We start from the raw sequence: 6,469 nt of genomic DNA on the forward strand, positions 1-6,469 counted from the left end.
ATTGCACGCATTGTATTCTTCACCTGACATAATTAGGAACATTAAATCCAGACGTTTGAGATGGGCAGGGCATGTAGCACGTATGGACGAATCCAGAAATCTATATAGAGTGTTAGTTGGGAGACGGAGGGAAAAAGACCTTTGGGGAGGCCGAGACGTAGATGGTAAGATAATATTAAAATGGATTTGAGGGAGGTGGGATATGATGATAGAGACTGGATTAATCTTGCACAGGATAGGGACCGATGGCGGGCTTATGTGAGGGCGGCAATGAACCTCCGGGTTCCTTAAAAGCCAGTAGGCTAAGTAAGTAAGTAAATAAGTCAGTCTTACCACTATAAGTCATATAAGTCCCGTCGCTCTAATTTCCGGCAGCCAATGCGTTGCAGGTCGGCTACATTTAAACGTGTGCGTCTTGTGAATCGCTGAGGAAGGCGTTATTCATTTCTTATGGCTCGATAAATACTTAATATAATCGCCCGCCATTTTGGCTCTTTCGTTGGCGTTCGTAGAAAGCACACGAAAACGTTATTTGCCGCTCAATTATTTGCTGAATTACAGTGCGTTTGATTTATTATCATAGGAGCTACGACATGATAATGTTTAACGGTGTGGCAAATAGATTCCTCGTATGATAGCTCGGCAACGAAAGAACAAAAATGGCGAACGACACTACCTACCTAGACTTTATAGAGCCTTCACTTCCTAAGACGTAAGCAAAGAGGAGGAGTCACGCCGGGAATTACAGCGTCGCGACATAAAACAGAACTTACTGAGTTTTTATTTCTCTCAGTATGAATTTTAAGTATCCGAGGCTCATTAAACGTGAGTTGGATGTGTTCTAAACCGGAAAGGTCATTTATGGGAGCCCTATGTAATTTTTAAAAGTGATGTCGATTTGTATTTAAATTCGATACTTCAAATAATTTTTATATTTGTTACTGGAACCAAAAACATTAGATATTAAGGCTGGTTGAGTGGAAGAGAAGGCCTTATGGCCTTAATTCTGCCAGAGAAATTAAAACGTTCTAAAAAATCGCCAGTGAAGAAAAGTTTAGTAAATTGGCTAATGTTTACCAATTTTTTAAAGACGTGTGCGATTTATCTTGCAGTATGTGAGGAATTTTATCTGTAACTTGAGGCATCGTGACCTCTTTGACCGAAGTGTGGAATGTACGGCAGACGATATGAATTTTAGTGACATTCCACAAGCGACAAAATGCGTAGTAGCTGCGACATCGAGGCCAAGTTATGAAAACTAAATTGGCGTCTTGACGTCGGTGACCGGGAGGTGATATTTCGATTACGATGCAGCTAAGTCCAACTGTAGTCGAAATGTTTTAAAGTGAAACCTTTAAACTGAACTCTACAGAGAATTTCAGCATTATTCTTTCTTCATCCACTTTCTTCAACACAGCTTCGTCTCTTATTCTGTCTATTTCACACGCTCCATTTTTCTCCATATCCACAAATGACTCTCAGAGAACCTGGATGTTCATTGCCACCCTCACGTAAGCCCACCATCGGTCTCTATCCTGAGCAAGATTAATAATAATAATAATAATAATAATAATAATAATAATAATAATAATAATAATAATAATAATAATAATAATAAATCTGTAGCCCAAATTTTTCTGACAATTTTCGATTTTCCAAAGATAATTGGTCCTAACATATATAATTAACCACCCTGAAACCGAAAATCGCTTTTTTGAAATTTTTGTTTGTATGTCTTTCTGTCTGTCTGTCTGTCTGTCTGTATGTTTGTTACCTTTTCACGCGATAATGGCTGAACGGATTTCAATGAAAATTGGAATATAAATTAAGTTCGTTATAACTTAGATTTTAGGCTATATGGCATTCAAAATACATTATTTAAAAGGGGGGTTATAAGGGGGCCTGAATTAAATAAATCGAAATATCTCGCTTATTATTGATTTTTGTGAAAAATGTTACATAACAAAAGTTTCTTCAAAACTAATTTGCGATAAGTTTTATTCCTCGAAAAAGTTTGATAAGACTGATATTTAATGAGATAAATGAGTTTTAAAATTAAAATAACTGCCATGTAAGGCCGTGTAATGAATTAAAAAACAAATGACTTGGTCTATAAGGGGCCTTGGACAGCAACAATCGAAAGCTATGAAAGATAGCCTAAAGAGAATGTTTCTGTGTTTGTATGAAGTAATATCAGAAGCTAAATTAACCGATTTGTATAATTAATTATTATTTCACCATTGGAAAGTGTAGTTCCTCTAGATGGACATAATGCTATAATGTTATTACAGTAACTTCTGATGTAATATAATATAATATAATATAATATAATATAATATAATATAATATAATATAATATAATATAATATAATATAATATAATATAATATAATATAATATAATATAATATATATGATACGATACGATATGATATAATATAATATAATATAATATAATATAATATAATATAATATAATATGTAATATTATATAATATAATATAAGTCATTTGAAGGGTTCAGAACCATAGTGGGCCAAGCGCCATTTACTGAATACGTAGAAAACAAGGGTTAAAATTAAGTTATTACCATAATTCAATGGAAACCTATAGCAAGTAAAATAAAATATACACATTAAATCTAAATGATGTCAATCTTGTAGAATAACTCTTCTCGGGTTCTCAGCCAGGTGAGTTAGGAGATTAGCTTCCAAGCTTTCGACGGCTAGCTCTGCCATCTTCTTCAGGGACGAAGATGGCAGAGCTAGCCGTCGAAAGCTTGGAAGCTAATCTCCAACTCACCTGGCTGAGAACCCGAGAAGAGTTATTCTACATCAAACGCCGGGAAAGCCTCAAGTCATACGATGTCAATCTTCATTAAACTATGGTTGCATGTAATAAAAATTAAGAAACAGGTTAAAGGAATTGTCATTGCACCAAATGAGTGTCTCTGGACCAAAGTGATCGCATTTTAATTATTTGGATGCAATTTAAATTAAGTAACATATTAAATGATTTATCTTTCTATCAAACACGAATGTTCCCTGGATCAAACGTCCTATTTTAATTATGTAATTACTTTATATTTATTTCTAACGGGTGCAGCGGAGCGCACGGGTACTGCTAGTAATAATAATAATTCTTTATTTATACTGGCAGAGTTAAGGCCATAAGGCCTTCTCTTACACTCTACCAGGTCACAAAGTATACAAGCAGTTAAAATTTAACAAAAAGTTAAAGAACAGAATACTAACGTATTACAAAAAAAAATAATAATAGCATAATAAAATCGACACTAAAAAACATGAAAATAATACAATAATAGAAAAAAAATACATTGGAATATAGTGAAAGCAACTCATTTAGTACAAATGGTTAATATGGAAAAACGTAAGGAAGAATATATCAAAATGGAATGTAATAAAATAATAATAATAAAGAAAAGAAATACGAAAATTAAATAAAATTCATGATAAGAAGGCTATGATAATAAATTCATCGGCTGATAAAGAGAACAAAAAGGGGAAAGGAAGGAAAAAGAAATATATAGCCTATATTTTTACAAAACTATGGCAGAGAAAAGGGCTTACAACTGAAAGGTATCTAATTAAAAAAAATGCAATTTTAATTTATTTTTGAAACTAGACAATGTCCGACAATCTCTAACATGTTGTGGTAGAGAGTTATAGAGATGAGCTGCAGAGACGGTGAAAGATGAAGAGTAGAAGGATGTTCTGTGTTTAGGAATGGAGAGTGTGATATGGTGTTGTGAGCGAGTATCTATTTCGTGATATGAGGACAAATGTTGAAAACGAGAAGCTAAGTAGCTAGGGTTAGAGGTTTGAAGAATATTAAAGAGTAAAGTGAGAGAGTGAATAGTTCTTCGCTCTTTGAGACGGACCCAGGACAGCATATTTTTATTATGTCCCTAGCATCATAACCCACCTCCCTCAAATCTATTTTAATATTATCCTCCCTTATATGTCTCAGCCTCCGCAAAGGTATTTTTCCCTCAGGCCTCCCAACTAACACTGGATTCGCCCAAACATGCTACATGCCCTGCCCATCTCAAACGTTTGAATTTAATTTACTTAATTATGTTAGGTGAAAAAGACACAAAATAAATCTCTTTCCGCAGGAATATTCCCACATTCAATTACAACAATGTAAAGTTAAAATTTCTGGAGGCGCCGGGTATCGATCCCGGTACCTCTCACATGCTAAGCGAGCGCTCTACCATCTGAGCTACGCCCCCAGTTGCGAATCTCAATTCCAGCATCTTGAATCCAGAGCAACAGATTACACCGAACGTTTCTCGTTGCCCCACTTTCACCAATCGTGGTATTAAGTGCCAATACAGGTTAGTAAACGTGCTCCAAGAACCACATTATTGTCTGGGGGCGTAGCTCAGATGGTAGAGCGCTCGCTTAGCATGTGAGAGGTACCGGGATCGATACCCGGCGCCTCCAGTTGTTTTTATTTATCGAAATATTTACTTTTATATTATGGGATGTAATGTAGAAATGGTAGATATGGTAGAGACTGGATCAATCTTATTATTGTTATGTACCGAAGTACATCTGGTAATTCCGTGCAGGAATTCTGCATTATATGCGTAAATACATCACTTAGGCCCAATTGTATAAAACTCCCTGACTAAAGATCAACTTTGATCGAAGATCGGAAAGTGAACCGAGTTCAGACATTTCTTCTATTGCATAAAACTCTCCTGCGATCAAATTACCTTGGTTCAAATGCAATCTAAGTTCACGTGAAAAGGATTTGACAACATCGCATAAACAGGTGAAATACGTGATGCGCGGACCATGTTATACCAAAGAGTTTGTAATATATAACTAGAGACACCAACGGCGCTAGTTTAGCGTACAAAATTGAACCGTTGTTCGGCCGCCATTAAAGGGAGTTGATGCTTCGCCGGGAGTGCGAGCAGTTCATGCTTATTGAGGAGTACGAATAAATATAAGTACACTTGAAGGGAAATAATAAGAAAATGGTGAAATACTGCGCCGCAAATAATTGTTCGAATATAGCTACTATTGTAGGATGCCCAGGAAAGCATGCATATCTTAATATTTGGAAGAATGTTCCAAATGCAGTTCCTCCTTTGAATGTGTTTACAGAATGTCGGAATATTTCTTGGATAAGGTTTTTCCAGAAACACATTAATCAGGTTTATAAGGTTGATTTCAACAATGTATGTAAGGGTTAGATGCCATCATATTACAGTGGATTATAATAGCAGAGTGCATAAGAAAATCCTCAGACTATATCTGTCTAAAACTCCTTTGTTTCACAGTAAATGAATTAAGCATGTAATTTCCATACCTGGTACAGTATGTACTTCTAGTTTTTGGTTGTATTAAATGCAAAGAAATTAGTGAAAATGTAGCTGATGGCCTAGCTAGGCCTATTATTACCACTACTACTAGATCTACTATGACCACTACTACTAGGCCTACTAATACCACTACTACTAGGTCTACTATGACCACTACTACTAGGCCTACTATTACCACCAAAACTAGACCTACTATTAGGCCTATTATTGCCACTACTACTAGACCTACTATTACCACAAAAACTAGGCCTACTACTACCACTAATACTAGGCCTATTATTACCACTACTACTAGGCCTACTATTACCACCAAAACTAGACCTACTATTACGACTACTGTTAGGCCTATTATTACCACTACTACTAGACCTACTATTACCATAAAAACTAGGCCTACTACTACCACTAATACTAGGCCTATTATTACCACTACTACTAGGCCTACTATTACCACCAAAACTAGACCTACTATTACGACTACTGTTAGGCCTATTATTACCACTACTACTAGACCTACTATTACCACCAAAACTAGACCTACTATTACGACTACTGTTAGGCCTATTATTACCACTACTACTAGACCTACTATTACCACCAAAACTAGACCTACTATTACGACTACTGTTAGGCCTATTATTACCACTACTACTAGACCTACTATTACCACCAAAACTAGACCTACTATTACGACTACTGTTAGGCCTATTATTACCACTACTACTAGACCTACTATTACCACCAAAACTAAGCCTACTACTACCACTAATACTAGGCCTATTATTACCACTACTACTAGGCCTACTATTACCACCAAAACTAGACCTACTATTACGACTACTGTTAGGCCTATTATTACCACTACTACTAGACCTACTATTACCACCAAAACTAAGCCTACTACTACCACTAATACTAGGCCTATTATTACCACTACTACTAGGCCTACTATTACCACCAAAACTAGACCTACTATTACGACTACTGTTAGGCCTATTATTACCACTACTACTAGACCTACTATTACCACCAAAACTAGACCTACTATTACGACTACTGTTAGGCCTATTATTACCACTACTACTAGACCTACTATTACCACCAAAACTAAGCC

General features: G+C 35.8%; 2 non-coding genes across 2 annotated transcripts; one reads left to right on the plus strand and one right to left on the minus strand.

Annotated features, from left to right (window-relative positions):
• Positions 1-4,178: 4,178 nt before the first annotated feature.
• TRNAA-AGC (transfer RNA alanine (anticodon AGC)) lies at positions 4,179-4,251 on the minus strand. The gene has a single exon. It is a non-coding gene; the product is annotated as a tRNA-Ala (tRNA).
• Positions 4,252-4,392: 141 nt separating this feature from the next.
• On the plus strand, positions 4,393-4,465 carry TRNAA-AGC (transfer RNA alanine (anticodon AGC)). The gene has a single exon. It is a non-coding gene; the product is annotated as a tRNA-Ala (tRNA).
• The last annotated feature ends 2,004 nt before the right edge of the window (positions 4,466-6,469 follow it).

The sequence above is a fragment of the Periplaneta americana genome, chromosome 15, assembly GCF_040183065.1.
Source record: "Periplaneta americana isolate PAMFEO1 chromosome 15, P.americana_PAMFEO1_priV1, whole genome shotgun sequence".
NCBI classification, from domain to species: domain Eukaryota; kingdom Metazoa; phylum Arthropoda; class Insecta; order Blattodea; family Blattidae; genus Periplaneta; species Periplaneta americana.